Below are 18,372 nucleotides of genomic sequence, written 5' to 3'. Positions count from 1 at the left end.
GCTTAAAGTAGCTTTACTCAGAGTCAGTCATGTTGTTGAGTGGAAGGGTTATAACATATTATCCTGTACTAATACACTCACATTTACGAATTTAGTAAAGAAGTGCATTTCACCCAGCTGATAATAATACATTCCCAGAGGCGAGACTGGTACGTTTTTAAAGGTGCGGAGGATAGGTTATGGAAGATCTTACGGGTGGGAGTACATCAGGATGGCCAAGCCCAGCAGATTGTTGTGATGGAAGGCTGGTAAGCTAGGGACTTGAGGACCAGGTAGACAGAAGAATAAAAGAATGCAAAAGGCTGAAGCAAGGAGTCTCTACTTCCTTGGGTATCCCAAACACTTTATAGTGGGAAGTATTCTGTGGGTTTTTTTTTTTTTTTTTTTTTGGTCATGCTGCACAGCTTGTGGGATCTTAGTTCCCGGACCAGGGATTGAACCCTGGGCCTTAGCAGTGGAAGCACCGAGTCCTAACCACTGGACCACCAGGGAATTCCCGGTATTCTGTTTTTTTAGAATAACACATAAGGTGGGATAATGTGTTAAACTGTCCCCTAGCTTGATCTGCAATGTATCTAGACCTTGAGGCCCTTTGCTCCACTCAGCTGCATTTGATTTCACCCAGTCACACAAAGGAAGGATATCAGAGACCAAGCATCGGGCCACACACAGGAGGGCAAGGATTCAGGAGAAATAGGTTAGGGTTTTTTGCACTCCTAGAGGGTTTGTCTTGGAAGGGGAGGGGGAGAGGTGCCAGGTAGGTGGGAGCTGTTAGACTCAGAGCTTAGCAGGAGACGGCAATCAGGCACTTCTTTTCATCAGCACCCAGACGCCCCATACGAGCCCTGAGACCATCCAAGCACCTTTCAGATACGCAGTGGACGTCTCTTGTTCCTTGTAGGAGTGAGAGCTGTCCTCTCTGTTACTCCTCTTTGAATTTTGCCCAAATGGTTTAGCTCAAACATTACAAGGGAAAAGTGACCCAACATAGCACAGAGACTTTTTCTTCTCTTAAAAGACTCATACCCACTGACAGTCATGCCTAAGCTACAGGCTGTCAAAGGCACAAAGTGAACTGGAGAATAAAAATTATGCTGTAACATTAAGAGGGTCAGATAGGCCAGCAGACACAGAGTGTGAAACGTACATTCATTACCACTTATTCTGGAATTGCTTTGTCTTCACAGCCAAGCAGGATTTTTGCTTTAGTCATTCGGATAAACTAAAGCTGGATCAGTCTAGTAATTCCTGACTATAAATGATGAAAGTTCTAAAGAGAATCTGTAAGTTTACAGAAACTAATGTTAAACATACTATCCTGTATTTTCTGCCACACCTATGTGTGACAATGGTGTAGTTTGCCATTTATTTGGTTTGTCTCAGGTGGATACTAATAAATCCCAGAATACTGCTGTGAAACGTTTATTCATTTTTAGGATGTGAGGCATGAAGCTGCCATCAAATAAAGTTAATATCCTAAGGCAGGACTTCCCTGGTGGTCTGGTAGTTAAGACTCCAGGCTTCCACTACAGGGGGCGTGGGTTCGATCCCTGCTCGGGGAACTAAGATACCATATGCCACGTGGCACGCCCTCCCCCCACCAAAAAAAAAAAAAAGAAAAACAATCTGAATGCAAAGGTCAAAATGACTAATTATATCATATTGTTATATGTGCAGAACCAGGTGTCACTGGTGTTGACAGTCTTTCAGGGAAGAGCATTTGACACTGGGAGCCAGTCCATCCTAGGGCAACCCCTGAGCAGCGAACAGCTGCTGTTTTAGTAGCAAATGTAGCAAGCAATGCCTCCTGCAGTATTTGTGAATCTGAAGTGAGGGGTCGTGTTCTCACATCCTCCTTTCTGAGTTTTGCCTGAGGAGGTCACTGCCTCTGACTCTGGGTTTGGGAGAGAGATTTTCAAACATCTTATACATTTAGATGCTGCCCCAGAATGCCCCATCAAGTCCTTAACACTTTTTCCATCAACTTTATGTATTTATTTATTTTAAGAGGAAAGGTCTTTTTTCTTTTTTAATTTTCATTTATTTTATTTCTGGCTGCATTGGGTCTTCGTTGCTGCGTGTGGGCTTTCTCTAGTTGTGGCGAGCAGGGGCTACTCTTCCTTGCGGTGTGCGGGCTTCTCCTTGCAGTGGCTTCTCTTGTTGTGGAGCACGGGCTCTAGGCGCGCGGGCTTCAGTAGTTGTGGTGCATGGGCCTCAGTATTTGTAGCTCCCACGCTCTAGAGCACAGGCTCAGCAGCTATGGCACATGGGCTCAGTTACTTTGCCACGTGGGGATCCTCCCGGACCAGGGCTCGAACCCGTGTCCCCTGTATTGGCAGGTGGATTCTTAACCACTGCACCACCAGGGAAGCCCTCCATCAACGTTGTTTTTAAAGGAAATGGTTTAGAAATAGCCATGTGTTCGGCTGTCGCCACGGATATTAGTGAGAAAACACCTAAAATATGTACAGCTTATGTCATACCATTGCCTAATAAATTAGTGCAAAAGAAGCACAAAACCTCAAGAATACTTAATGATGACGGGATATTTTATCACACTGTAGCACTGTATAGTCTGGAAATCTTGCCAGAAAATTTTAGGGACAAAATTCAACAGTACATTTCACATGCCATACAAATATTACAGGTGTCCAGATTGTAGAAAACCTATTTGGATGCCCAGACTGGGGACACTTGGGGTCATCACTGAGACACTCTCTACCAACTTTTAAAACAATTTTCAAGTACAGAAATGTACAAGCAATCCTACAATGTGCTCTACGTGCCCCTCCCTGAATTTTAATAGCGACCAACATTTTGCAAGACTTTTTTTTTCCTTTAGAAACCTCTCCCCCCAATATTTTTAGAACAAGTTAAAACAGAATCCCAGACATCGTGTCATTTCACCTGTAAATATTGTCCACATGCAACTTTAACTTCTAAGGACTTTTAAAAATTAACCACCATTCCCCCAACACCAACAAAATTAACAATCACTAAACATCGCCTATATTCATATTTCCAGTCTGTATCCAAATTACCTTGATTGTTTCGAGAATGTTTTTCTTTTTTGTTTTGGAATAGAGAGTGTTTTTCTATGGCTGGTTAGTTCCTATAAGTTCCAAATAAGTTCCAAATAAGATCAATAAAGACAAATACTGCATGGTAGGGGCTTCCCTGGTGGCGCAGTGGTTGAGAGTCTGCCTGCCGATGCAGGGGACACGGGTTCGCGCCCTGGTCCGGGAAGATCCCACGTGCCGCGGAGTGGCTGGGCCCGTGAGCCATGGCCGCTGAGCCTGCGCGTCCGGAGCCTGTGCTCCGCAACGGGAGAGGCCACAACAGTGACAGGCCCGCGTACCGCAAAAAAACAAAAAAAACAAACAAACAAATACTGCATGGTATCACTTATATCTGGAATCTTAAAAAAAAAAAAGTAAAACTCATAGAAAAAGAGTAGAAAAGTGGCGGATAGGGGCAGGGGGTGGGGGAAATAGGGAGAGTTTGGTAAAAGGGTAGAAACTTTTAGTTTTAAGCTGAACAATGTCTGAGGATCTAACAGAACATGCATGGTGACTGTAGTTGATAACACTGGTGTATAACTGAAATTTGCAAAGAGAGTAGCATTTAAATGTTCTCACCAAATATACATACGGTGATGGATGTGTTAATTAAGTCAATGGGTAATCTTTTCACAATGTGGGCATATATCAAATCATGATGTACACTTTAAATGTCTTACAATTTTGTCAGTTATACCTCAATAAAGCTGAAAAAATAATATCAATACACAGCACCCTTTTGTTTGTCACTTAAGTGTCTCTTATTCTGTAACAGCCCTCTTCCACCCCACTCTCTGCGTCACTGATTTGATGGAGAGACTAGAATGTCCTCAGTTCTAGATTTGGCCAGTTACTTCTTCTGCTGGTCTTTGTTCTTTGGCTTTTTCTTGTAAACCAGTATTTAGATCCAGAGGCTTGGTGCCCTTCAGGTTCAATTATCCATGGGTGGTGCTGAGCGCTCCCTGCACCCAGGCATGAGGCACTTGTCTGGTCACCCTGCTGTTGGTGTGGCTAGACTGTGATGGGTGGGGTCAGGTGCGGTCAGCCTGATTCTCCTTTGTAATGATCCCCACCACTTCGCTTTTTTTTTTTAACATTAATTGATGACTACTGCATAAATGCATTATTTCATTGCACTTGGCAAAATAACGATTCCCTAATCTTGTCATTTCTGGAATTCCTTTATAAAAAGGACTCTATCGATTATTTAGGAACCCTGAAATAAGGACTCTTTCTCTATTTATAGATGCTCAGAATAGCGTGTTATTGCATTAGCAACCCTGAAGGTGTCCAGAGTGGGGTGCTTTGGGGTATCATTATGAAAGCATATAAATGATGTATTTTAATTCATTGCAGTTACTGTTTTTATACTAAAGCCGTTACATCTTAGGCAGCCTCTTCAAGTTGTCTCCTATGTCCTTTTGACACAATCCAATTCCTCTTTGGTAGACTTCTTGCTTTCTGGTGCACTAAGACCTCCCAGGCTCATCTTACACATTTGCTGGACCTAAAAACAATTATTTCTCTAAGAACCCTTGGTTCTTGTTACTGGGAAATCTGACCACCAAAATTTGACTTTTATAAGAAACATTGTTCTTGCGTCATGGGCATAAACATTGCACACTGTATCTTTTATTTTTTCAAAACTCCCAAAGTATTTGAAAAAGCTAGACATATAAAACCTTAAAGTGGACTTATCAAAGTTTGGTGAGCCAATCTGTTACTTCTGTAACAATTTAAAAATTTTATGTACACTTAGAGATAGCATGTGTAAGTGTTTTCATTTACGCCTTCATAAATTTTATTTAAATTTTTTTGCTTTTCTGAATCAGGAAATACAAAATACGTACACCAGTGTTCACTCGGTAATTACAAAATGTAAGAACAATATAGTTTAAGGGATGATATTTTTAATCAAACAATGATCTTTTCTTATTTTTAATGATTTGAAAAAATCATTTGTGAATCTGCTTTTCTTAAGCTAGTATTTCTATAATGGAACATTCAGTGCTAAGACCTGACATGTAGGTTTGAAGTAGGTTTTTAGTTATAATTTAGAAGCCTAGCATGCAAAGAGCTCTACTTTGTCTAAATATCTTTCAAAACAGTGTAATTCCTCAGTCAAATAACCCTGGAAACTTCAGGACTATTAGAATATGCCTAAAATCTCTAAGTTCTCTTCACTGCCCGAGGTACAAAAGTCTCCACATAATCCTGTCTTTTTGTTTTTTTGCCTCACTGATTTTGATTACTTGAGCTCCAGTAGGTATATTCCAAGGCTTAATGTTACTTCCGCCCTTAAGCATGTGGGGCCAGTGTAGTGCTAATTAATATTTTGGAATAAAAGTGCCAAAGAATCTCATGAGCCTTAGATGCTACAGATGGGGGCAAACTGGGTTGGATGGGAGAATCAGCAGTCGGCCTCTGGTCCTCTCTGCATTTGATTTCAGCTCTGGGGCACTGGCTGGTCCAATTCAAGTCCTGAAATTGGCCTAACTGATATGGGTCATTCTTTCTCCTTCTCTCTTTCTCACTTCTACTGCCCTTTGACTCATACAGGCCATTCATTTTTAGGGGTTACGTACAGCACTTTTCATTATCAAATAGGGTCTCTTGTGGCCTTCTGGAAATACTTACCAACTTAGAGGGGGTTTGTTGCTGCTTTTCTCTTATGAAATAAAAGCAAACCTTATATAACACTTATTCTGTGGGCCAGAGTCTAAGCACTTCACATAGATCAACTGACAACAGCCCAGTGACAAGCTTACTGCTATCAGTCCCATTTTATAGATAAGAAAATTGAGATACCTAGAAGAGATTAACTTGCCCAGAGTCACACAAACAATTAAGGGCAGGGCTGTGATTTCGACCCAGGCAATGTGGTTCCCACTAGTCTCTGAGCCACTCAGTTTGATGCAGAGTTAGCTTCTGTGAGCTGGAGCCATGAGGGGTCCTGGGTCTTTGTCGGAACTGTGGAACTGTGATAATAGTATAAAGCCCTTCTCGGTTACTATAATGGAGTGCATTTCTAAATGAAACAAAGCAACACACTTATAGGTCTCTGATAAATAAAATGGATACTTTAGATTGTCCTTGAAGGAAATAAAGTGGAAGTTTCTATATTACCATTATAGTGACTGTGTTCTACATCCACTGATGTTTCTGGGATACAATTTGAGAGAATACCAAAATAAACATTGAAAGGTACAAACCAAAGGAATGTTACATTAGAAAGTATGGCCTAAGACTCTGGATGAATCACAATGTATAAAGAAATATTCTCACCCAGAACCAGGAAGCTGAGAGTACCACGACCTACACAGAAAAGCTGATCTATTCTCCCCACCAGATCCTGGCTTCTACCTGTTATTCTCTACACAACTAGAAGTTACTGAAGTCAAAGCAGAAAGCCTACTGGCCCTGAAGCAGAGTGGAGATGCAGGAAAATGACGCACTTTCCCCCAGTCCTGGGCCTGTGCATCTTGCTGCCGATCGTTCTAGGCATCAGCGTGAAGTCACTCCCACATGCCATTGGGTCCTGTGGCACTGAAATACCTGGTGTTGACGAGGCAGAGACCACCAGCCTCTGGCAAGGCTTGGGACCCAGGTCTCTGAAGGTGAAAGGTCACAGCCTCACCTCACAACACTGTCTTGGGTCTGTTTCTTATTACCAAATAATTTCCAGAAGGTTTCCCAGGAGCAGCACCAAGGGAAGGAGGCTCCGAGGAGGAGAAGCAGTGGCCTCCGTGCAGCATCTTTTCAGTGACTGAGAGGGAGAAGGGCCTGGGGGTCAGGAGGAAGGAGGCCATCTCCCCCCCATCCCGGCCCCGGGATGAGTGTGGCTGTCAGAGTGACGTGGCCACTCCTCAGAGGACACAAGCTTATTGTGAGGAGATAGGAGGAAAAGAAAGCTCTGCCGTCAGAAGGGCCACTGCCTCTCAGAAGCTGCTGGCTGGAGCCTTGGGCAGGCCAGTCCCCCAAGAGGAGAGGTGCAAACCACATCCATGGACCCGAGGTGAAGGACCACCATTAAAAATAAATAAGAAACTCCAAATGTGTAAATCCGATATAAGCCAAACCATATGGCATAAAATGAAAACATTTTCTCCCCTTTCTTTTGGTCACATTGTTTCCTAATAGATTTTATCCACAGGAAGGTATTAACACGCCTTGGGTCCTGGAGCCGTTCCCCTGATCCATGACCTTGATAAGACGAGCAGCTCAATGATCCTCCCACTGTTTGTGCAGCTCTGTGTGTGAGAGAATGTTGTGTGTGTAGAAGTGCTAAAATCCTGGGGTAACATCTCATACATTAGCGGGCTTCCCTGCCAAACAAAGTCATTTTTCAGACAAGTCATAAAGTAGCCTAAAAAACAAGCGTTGCAGTGTTTGCTCCAAATGAGGCAGTGGCCAGGGGACCGCCGGCCCTGACATCATTTCTGACGCAGCCAATGCGGGTTTGCTATCTGATTAGGGCTCCGCCACCGTGGTGCCAGACTCCCTCCTGAAGTGAGGTGGCAGAGGGAAATTACTGTGTCAGAGTTACCAGAAGGTGAGAGCGTCTGCTGCAAGTTTCCTTCGGAGAGCTTCAGCTGGAATTGCCTTTGATTCTTTCCAAGAGAATCTTTTGAAGCTATTTGTGGAGTTTGGCAGTAGGTAAAGATGAGCTTCCAACGGGAAGCTCAGCCAGCATCAGAAGTGAAGGTGACCTGGAGGATGCAGACGTTTATGTACAAATGTGGTCAAATAGCTGACTTGCTGAAAGGATGCTCCGTGGTCTCCTGGGAAACCAAAGCAGCCATATCCCTTTATCTGTAAAGGCTGAATTTTCACTTGGCTGAGCCCTTGACCCAGCACCTGGTACCGGAGAATCATAACCTCTCTCACTGTCAACTTATTTACCTTAAACAATAAGAGAAATGCTACATGCTTCACTGACGCATGGGAAAATTGTATAGAAAAATACCAAAATGTGTTTTGAGATTATTTGATGAAAGGATGATATATATGTGTGTGTGTTATTTCTGTAATGTGTTCTTTTCTCCCCCTCCTCCTGGCCTGTCAGCTGCTACATACATAACACTTATCATAACTCCCAACCTCTTCATTTCCACTTTCCAGGCAAACTTTCGGATGTGTAGATGGAAGATTCCGTGGTGTACCTTTGCTTTATTCAGTTGAGGCAATGCACACAAAAGAATTCTGCAGACCTTAAAGTCAGACAGAAATACCCATTACTATTTTCTTTTTTTTTTTTTAAACAAAGTCCCTGATTTTTATTTTATTTATTTATTTACTTTGCGGCACGCGGGCCTCTCACCGCCGCGGCCCCTCCCGTTGCGGAGCACAGGCTCCGGACGCGCAGGCCCAGCGGCCACGGCTCACGGGCCCAGCCGCTCCGCGGCACGTGGGATCCTCCCGGACCGGGGCACGAACCCGCGTCCCCTGCATCGGCAGGTGGACCCTCAACCACTGCGCCACCAGGGAAGCCCTCTATTTTCATTTTTTAATTGAGAAAATACAATATAAGAATGCATCAGACAAATCTGGACTTGAATCCTGGCTTTGCCCCGACACATATGTATAGCTTATGCGTGCACACATGCATTCACACATGCACACACTTGTGAGTAACTAGTCACACATATGTACACGCGAACACAGACGTTCCCACTCATGCATCAATTTGGGGCCAGAAGACTGGGGTTTGAGTCCTACCTCCACTACATAGCAGGTGTGTGACCTTGAATAAGAGACTAAACATCTGTGCCTCTGTCTCCTCATTTGTAAATCAGGAACAATAACAGTACCCATCTCACGCCCTTACAAGGTGGTTGTAAAGATTAAATCAACAGGCTACTCAGAACAGTGCTTGGCACGTAGTAAATGCTACATACTTATTTGCTATTAACATTAAGGGGACAAACTTAGCACAGTTAGAAGAGAGATTTCTTTCCCAACATGGCTTTTCATGAAATTTTCCACGTGTAAAGGGGAGAAGGAAACGTGAATTAACAAAAATTTTAATGGGTCAGGTCATCTTAATACCTCACACAGAAAGGCTGCATAGTTTTCATAGCGAATGTCGGGCTTTTCTGGTTTACCCACAGGGAGAGCCAGGCCTGTGCACCAGGGAATTTCAGGAGAAATGTGAGAGCACAGCGGGTAAACACTGTAAGTGCCTCAAGGTTCGTTTCTAGCTGTTCTCCTAAGAGTTTAATGGATGCAATTATCTGCTTTCTCAGAAATCTGGGGGATTGGGTGGGGCCTCTCAATGTGAAAGAAAATAATCTTCACGGTTTAATATCTACTTTCTTGAGTGATGGAATATGCAGGGTCACCATTCTCGCTGCTGCTCTATTTCCTGCATACCAACCCCTTAGTATGGCTGTATCATTTTGTGTTATATTTAGAGTTGCATTAGGTTCATACAAACTGTTTAAAAATGTTTATTGCTTCTCAGATTTTCTCTCTCTAATTATGATGTGCTTTGGACAGATAAACAGACCTTGATTTGGACTTTGGGCTGGATAATCAGCCATTTGGAGGTGCTAAGAGAAGAATGAGGAATATGTACTAAGTGGTGGAACTAGTGGGATTTAAAGAAACACTAAGTCCCAAAGTAACAACCTTGGTTATTAATTCTGATTTATTCTTCGTCACAGCCCATCCTAACCTTAATTTCCAACAGGCTTAAAGAGAGATGTTCCATCAGCTTGTAGTGAAACTTCCTATTTGTAAAAAAAAAAAAAAAAAAAAAAAAATTCTCCTTTGACATACAGTAGGTAACGCTGGCTCTACATGATAATTTAATATGTAAATCTTTGCACCTTTGATTTCTAAATAGAAATTTATTAATGCATCCTTTCTCTTCTACAACCTACTGCCAGAGGCCTTCCTTAAGGGTTCACATCCCTTTACTTTGACTCATGGAGATATGGTGTGCCTGCCTTCCCTCAATTGTAAATTTTTAGTTACATACATTATCAGCTCATCAACTGCTTCTCATTTTTATCAAGGAGTATGAGCTGCTCAAAGTTTTTAGATAAATACAATAAATACTTACATTTACCCAATTAACCATTTCTTTTTTTGAGATACCTCCACCAAAATAGTGTGATATAAATTGCTTCCTGAAAAACTTTGGAGTTACACTAGATTATAGCTTAAACATTTACATGCAAACAAAACTTTAAAAGGGTTTAAATGGGAATAAATGATGGACAGGTGATCCATTTTTTGATGACCTATGATGTCTCGGGCACTACTCTTTATTTAAATTATTTTACTTAATCCCCACAACAAGCATGTGAGAAATTCAGTTATAGGGGCAAGGAGTTCTTGAAACTCAGTAAACTGCACTCATTGTAAGGGCTAGAGATGAGATTTTATGCTAGATATAAATAACTAACTATTCTGTTTTTCTAATATAGAAGTCTTTATGAATATTTCAAGCATACTATTATTTTTAGTACTATTTTTTCAATCAACAGAATTTATTAAGGACTGAGTGTACACAGTGAATGCATTATGATGGCACTGGAAAAATGAAAAATCTGATATCCTATCTTCAAAGATGGGAATTCGGAGAAAACATACAATCCACGCCTTCGATGACCACACCACTCTATAAAACATGGGAGAGACAAATAGGGGTAAAGACAACTGGGTTAGTTCTTATCTATGGAAGAGGGGTGAATTACACGAGGCCCTCAAGGATGGGCAGGAATATATTGGCAGGAGGATCTATCACCAACTTGGGGTTGGCGCTCAGCATACTGCATTCGGGGGACAGTAGGAAGGTCCCCCCACTAGGGATGTGCTCAAATCAAAGAGCTGTGAGAGGGTGGAGGGTATATGACCAATTTGACCAGGACTGAAACGATCGGTAGGAAGTCTGGACTTAAGGATAGAAACACGGAAGGTAATATTGAATTTTATGAGCACCAACGTACCTTAATGATGGAAGTATTTTAAAATATTGTAGGTCCAAAAGGGACTAGAATGATGACGCAGTTAGGAAGATAATTGGGGCAATTTAGCCCCGAGGTGATGAAATCTGGTTCGAGATGATAGTGACATATAAAGGAGGAAAATAGAATCCAGTGATTCATTAAAACTGTGAGATCCTAGTGGAAAATCCCAGTGGTAATTGTTTGATTTGGAAAAATGTTTTTGCAATTTATTTGATTTTACAGGAGAACCATGTTATCTAATCCAATTGGTACTGGTGTTTGGTTGCACAACCACAGAGTTAAAGAAAAGAATCATTAGGAAATGATATAAACATGTGGTTTGAACATTTAGTTATCTTGAAAACATTTATTGCATAAATGTTCATGCATTTACCAACATTTGGTGCAATTCCAAGCCTTTTCTTTGATGGATATGTCCATTGGAGTTCTAAATCATCCTTCTTGTATAAATCATACCCTTAGGGCATTACTTACAACTTCAGGTTGTTTTTCTTCGAATGAATTAAAGACTGTTACAAACCAATATGATCAAAAACTTCACCTACATTTTGATTTCCCTCCCAGTCTCTCAAAGTTATCTCACCTACACCACCCTTCAACAGCAATCATTTCAGTGACAGTTTTGTTAAATCTTTCAAAACGATTCCCTTTAGTTTTCAAAGAAAGATATCTTTCTTTTTGCTGTAATGTTTCATTGATTTATTTGATATCTAACTACATTACACACATATAATAACAAGTACAGCTGCCATAAATAGGTTTAGAAAAAACACAGCTGACTTTTGGTTTGAATATGACTCAACTAGAATCCACAAGAGTGCAAACAAAAGCTCCCAGGTGGGATGGGAGCTTTCAGGGGGCTCCCAGCAGCAGTCACTGTGTTGTTTTGGTAGCATGAGTCATTAGTTAATCCAGCAAGTTAGAAAGGAGAGCCTGGCGAAGAGCTTGTATTGTTCTATACGGAACACAATCCTCTAAAAGCTAAATGGTAACATATTTATCATAGTTAACCATGTGCATTAAAATGGAGCCTGGCGTGAAGTGTTTCTCATTTTATAATGAGTATAGCTTGACTTTAAACATATAGACCTTCCACATTTTCTTTTGGGGAACTTCCAGTTCAACAGAGAGTAAATGCCAACTCTAACAATTTTTAAATTTGTAGCAAAATCGAGGCAGCAAGCAGATAAGAAATGAGATAGAACTTGACATTGTAAGGTAAAAGTTTAAAAAATGTTGGCGCTTCCCTGGTGGCGCAGTGGTTGAGAGTCCGCCTGCCGATGCAGGGGCGCGGCTTCGTGCCTCGGTCCGAGAGGATCCCACGTGCCGCGGAGAGGCTGGGCCCGTGAGCCGTGGCCGCTGAACCTGCGCGTCTGGAGCCTGTGCTCCGCAACGGGAGAGGCCACAACAGTGAGAGGCCCGCGTACCGCAAAAAAACAACAACAAAATGTGTTTAAGCCACAATTTTATTCATTTCCCACATTCTTTAGAGGTTAATCCACATGAACACCTATTGACTTTTTTAAACTATGTCTTTTCCAACATTTAGAAAATTATGAAATATTTATTTGCAAGAACCACTTTAGGAAATTTTTTTTAGAGCTTCCAGAAACATGAAATAAATCTATCATTCTGATTTCCCAAATAAGTGAAGTTAAGCTGAAAAGTTATCACTAATTTCCTTGAAGTCATCCATCAGGTTGACAAAAGCAAAGATTATAATGAAGCATAAGATACTTAATCCAAGTATACTACTTGCATTAAGTATCTTATGCTTCATTATAGTTAATCCATCCTATCCTTTGACGTGATACCCCTCTATCTGTTCTCCCATCTCACTCTCTTTTAAATCTAAGACTTTCACTGATAGATCTGAATGGCAGAGCCTCGGTCACATGCCAGCTCCTACTACATGGCACGCTGGTTAAGTCCATTCCTGACTTCCACTTTGGCATTGCATGTCCATAAATTAGAAAGCACCCAAACACAGGGAGTTAAAATTACAGATTGCGACAATTGAACACTATAGCTGATTTCAAATCATGCCATCTCATGCCAAAATGAATCTTTTTCAAGGGTAAAGGATAAAAATGTGAATATCTCAACTCTCTATTTTAAAATAAAATCCAATTCAACAGACTGAAATATCTTTAAAAAAAATCAGTAGAAGGAACGTTGAGTGTATTCATCATGGAAGTGTATCTCCACCATAGTTCATCTTTCAAACCCCTCTATGTGATAACCATGTCACATCTAGTGTTTTATAAATTGGGTGATTCTCAAAAATCCATTTTAGTGGGTATATGTCATTTAGTGAGCATAAGGACGGCCATTTATAGCTTTTAGGTCTCTCGGAGATTTTTAATTATGACAGGATGGGTAGGCATGCAGTGCAATGCCAAAACCCAGCCATACATTACTTGTACTTAAGAAGCAGGGGAGTTTGGAGCTGAGTACTTTAGCTGATAAAACACACATTTTTCACCTACCAGACCTCAGCTCCACTTGGCTCTGATTTCTTAAGTAAATTAATTTTGTTCTATCAATGATGCTACCATTAGCTGATAATCCAAGAGGCATGCCATGCATATTTCACCCTTCGCTGGCTCCTTACTGTTTCTGAACATCGGCTGAATATAAAAAGGAGAAATGTTGGATGTGCTTGGAGACCCACTACCTTCAGCTTTCGCTCAGAAATTGTACAAGTTTGGTGAACGTGCCAGCAGTTTTGAGCAGGACCTGGGAGGTAGTTGGAGTGATTATTCTAATTTGTGTAAGGGAAAAAGATATTAGCAGATTTAACTAAAGTGTCCCATGTTCACTGAATTGAGAATGAATTTGTGTTTCTAATATTAACTTTGTGAGGATGCCAATTACTTGTGGAGTTCTAGTGTTCTGTGTTTGTCTCCCACTAGGGCCTGGAAAGCCCCTCAGGTTAGGATGAAAGCCTAACACCGAGTGCAGTGTTTAGCATGTAGTTTCTGCTTAAAAGGGGCGGGATGGGGTGGGCAGGGGGCGGGGCTTGAGGTGGGAACAGAGGTCTCATGTTTATGAGGACCAGATGAACCCACTAAGAACATTATCAAAGAGGATTTGGGAATTAATGATCAAACAACAGAATACAAGAATTAAGACTCTGAAAAGATAATACAAGAAGCTTTCCAGGAGTACGTCAGATAGACAAGAAGCTCATGCAGAAAGAAGAAATAATCAGGTGTCTGTGCTTTTTTCCTGGGCTGCTGACTGAGTGGGAGGCCGAGAGTGCAGGGCACATTCAGGTAGGTGCTTTTAGGGTCTACTCAAATATCCCACAACTCAGCCTGGGGAAAACATAACAAGTTCTTTGAATGTGGGAAATTAGGAAACTAAAAGAATAAGATCACCCTTCCAGACATCATCATCAGGTAGGGAGAACCCAGCTGTGAAGGCTTTGGGACCTTTGATAACAGGCTGTAAGGACAGAGAAAGCCCCGTGGTCTACCCCAGTGACACACCCTCGCTACAGGGCTGGCCTTGCAAGGCCAGCAAGGCATTCCCAATCACAGGCTACACTTGGGCTTGATCAGGAAACAGTGTGACTCACCAGGAGGGGCTATACTGGCTGAATGTGACATTAACCACCCATCATGGCCAACAGTGGTTGAGTGAAGAGAAGTTCCATGGGCAGCAGCAGGGAGAACGCGTGAGCCACTTGGATTCTATCTAGAAATAGGGATGGCCTTTCAGGGGAAAGTCCGGTGATGCTTCTGGCCTCCAGCCTGTTCAGGGCCACTTTTTTCATCTTAAATGATTGAAAGTCAGGAAGCATCTTTAGGAGCAACATAATGATACAATCATGTTTTAGAAGTTTTAAATAGTATTAGTAATTCTAATCACTTTATGTCAAAATATGTACAGCTTTGGGCTTCCCTGGTGGCGCAGTGGTTGAGAGCCCACCTGCCGATGCAGGGGACATGGGTTCGTGCCCCGGTCCGGGAAGATCCCACATGCCGTGGAGCGGCTGGGCCCGTGAGCCATGGCCGCTGAGCCTGCACGTCCAGAGCCTGTGCTCCACAACGGGAGAGGACACAACAGTGAGAGGCCCGTGTACTGCAAAATAAAAAAAAAATTAAAAAAAAAGTACAGCTTTACTGAGTAGAGATATATAACTAGTCATAATTCGCATCTGGTCAGACATAGGTTTTAGAGAGAAGAGTGGTGTGACCATAATAGAAAGCATTCTGTTTTGACTTGATTGTAAGAGACAGCTTTTAGGAGGTCAGAGAGAAGAGATGGAAAAGGGATGTTTAATTCCTGAAAACTTTTCTGTCCTATTTGAGACCGTGAATACTAGCAAAAGGGGGAAAAAAAAAAACTAGTAAAAAAAAAAACAAAAAAAACTAGTAAAAGTCGTGCTCACTTCGGCAGCACATATACTAAAATTGGAATGATACAGAGAAGATTAGTATGGCCCCTGTGCAAGGGTGACACACAAATTCGTAAAGGGTTCCATGTGCTTTTGGATTGGGAGTTTGGGGTTCGTAGATGCCAACTGTCACATAGAGTGGATGGACAACAAGGTCCTACTGTATAGCACAGGGAACTGTATTCAATATCCTGGGAAAAACCATAATGGAAAAGAATATAAAAAGGAATGTATGTATACGTATAACTGAGTCACTTCGCTGTACAGCAGAAATTAATATTGTAAATCAATTATACTTCAATTAAAATAAATAATAAGTAAAAGAAAGAAAATAAATAAAAAGAAAAAAGTTGATATTGATTACATATTGAAATGAAAATGCTTGGGATATATTGGGCTAAATAAAATATATTAATAAAGTAAAAAAAAAAAACTAGTAAAAGTCACTCTGCTAAAGAATGTAATTCACCTAAATCACAGCATTCCATATTCTGAACCCTTTTTAAACACACGGTTTGCAAATAATTAATAACCTGGAAACTGTGACAGATTGTGGATTTTGAAAACAGAAAACCCCTTTTTAAACAAAAAAAAAATTCTTGAGTATTTCTCTATGTACCGTTCATATTATGTTTTCCTATCTATCCTGTCCCTGGTTGACTTGAATTGGGTGGCAAAAGGATTTTTGATTATGTTAGATTTCTGCTCTAAGGTTAATGAGTAATGTTTGTGATCTGAAACAGGTATATCACATTGATAGTGTCAGGAATGCCCCCCGCTGTGCAAAGAAGGTGTCAAAATGCCAATAACCAAGTGTGTGGGGAAGGTGATAGGGACTATATCTGGCTACTTGGTGGGCAGATCATAAACTCTTAATTAAGTGGCACTTGGGCTCGGACAGCATCATAATTCGTCCACGTGTCTTTTCCCCTGCACCACCAAACCCCGTCAACTCACAGTCTGCGGCTTTAAACGTTTCCCTGAGCAAATCTCAAGGTATTTCTTTCTGACTCCCCTGTAAATAGGTGGTGAAGAGAGAAGTCTCCTTTGCTTTCAAAAGTCTGTATTAAAACTCCAATGCAGCTCATCCATTTTCATCTTCTTAAAAATAAATTTCACCTATGAATTGAATATCTTTAAAAATGACATGCCCTTTAGATGCACTGAATCACGAGCTTGCATTTAAACCTCCGGAAGAAGCTCTGAATCACGATGGCCTTCAGAAGGAGCTCATAGAATTTCTAATCCTTCTTGGCAGCTGCAAAGACTGCCCTGCTTGTCTGGTTTTAAAGTGGATTTAAATATTCTATGTGACTTTTTTTTTTTTTCCAAATTAACTTTCATGATATTTTACAAAAATATTTCCTTCTTTCTCTTGTTCAATATTTATTTAGTGCTTACTACGTGTCAGGCAGAATTTTAGGGTTTGAGTTACTATAGTGAAAAGAACAGATGTGTTTGAAAAGTCTGTTTTTGCAGAATGCACTAATGGATTTTCGCTAGTTTTATGCACAGACTGTTTCTGTACCACTGGGATTCAGTGCGATCAGGAGATCACTGTGATCTTTTGTGAGAGGACAGCCATGACAATGAATCGCATTATTCTTGTCCAGCCACTGGGCATAGTGCTTCTTTTTTTTGTTTGTTTTTGTTTTTGTTTTTTGCGGTACGCGGTCCTCTCACTGTTGTGGCCTCTCCCGTTGTGGAGCACAGGCTCAGCGGCCATGGCTCACGGGCCCATCCGCTCCGCAGCATATGGGATCTTCCTGGACCGGGGCACGAACCCGTGTCCCCTGCATCGGCAGGCGGACTCTCAACCACTGAGCCACCAGGGAAGCCCTGGATGAATGATTTTTGACAGCAGTACCATCTCTTTGAATAGTTCGGTAAAACATACTAGAAATAAATTCAAGCAAGTTCATGAAATTGCCTAAAGAGCTAGAAGAGGGTATAAAGTATAATGCTTTTATTACTGTGTGTGTGAGTTAGAATCCAATAACATTAATGACTGAAACCACGTAATCAGACAGGTGTATTTGATGAGTGAGTATTTTATTGGGGGGTTTCTGGAGCTTATCAAATAGATTTAGAACCTTTAATAACTTTTTCCACATACATATAATCTGGTATAAAACATGTACAAAATATTCTCTCAGGAAAGTAACTGCCAGTTTGTCTTGCTTCCTATTCTGGATTTTCAGTTTTCACCTGGACTACAATTTCAGAATAGCTATCTTACTGAAAATAAAATTCTGTATCAGTTGAAATCCGTGTATTCACAATATAGAAAGCTGAGATACCGACGCAGTAAAAATGGCGACGTCGTTTTTAAAAACATTGTGGCACATCATTTATTTCCTATGACAGTTTCTGTCTCTCAGGGGAATGAATCAAAGTTGTGACTTAGTTAACTAAAACAGATTATTAAGTTAGCATAAACTCAATCAGTGGGAAACCTGGCAGCTGGCACACTTATTTATGATGTCAAATGTAAAATCATGTTCCTACTTTGAAGTTTTGCTGGCAAGTCACATTGCTAATACCAGGAAGGAAAAAAAAAAGTCTCTTCTAAAATATTTGGATGTGAAAATAACTTTACAGTTGTATTTATGAAAAGGTTTCAAGGCTTGTTGTGTAAGATATGTTGGTACAGAATTATTTGGCAACCAGTTTATAAAATTAAATAGTTATACATTGTAACTAAAAAACAAAGCAACTGAGAAAGAGCCATCATTGAATTGTAAGAAACAGATTTTTAGATATTATTTATGAGGCATTTCAAAATGAACAGATTCTTACCCAACTTATTTTACTTATCTATAGTTATTTTTAAATTGTCTCCCTTTTCTTTTTTAAGTACCTTGTACTTATTCTATTTTTTCATCACTGAATTATGGAAATATTTCTAAACATTACCAGATTAATGAGGCTA

The 18,372-nt window shown here is 40.9% G+C and overlaps 1 non-coding gene across 1 annotated transcript; it reads left to right on the top strand.

The window, feature by feature from the left end:
• Positions 1-15,426: 15,426 nt before the first annotated feature.
• On the top strand, positions 15,427-15,533 carry LOC112403191 (U6 spliceosomal RNA). The gene has a single exon (XR_003003861.1). It is a non-coding gene; the product is annotated as a U6 spliceosomal RNA (small nuclear RNA).
• The last annotated feature ends 2,839 nt before the right edge of the window (positions 15,534-18,372 follow it).

Source organism: Neophocaena asiaeorientalis, unplaced genomic scaffold, assembly GCF_003031525.2.
Source record: "Neophocaena asiaeorientalis asiaeorientalis breed wild unplaced genomic scaffold, Neophocaena_asiaeorientalis_V1.1 scaffold180, whole genome shotgun sequence".
In the NCBI taxonomy this organism is placed as follows: Eukaryota; Metazoa; Chordata; class Mammalia; order Artiodactyla; family Phocoenidae; genus Neophocaena; species Neophocaena asiaeorientalis.
Note: the sequence above shows the minus strand (reverse complement) of the source record. Positions and strands in the feature narration are given on the sequence as shown.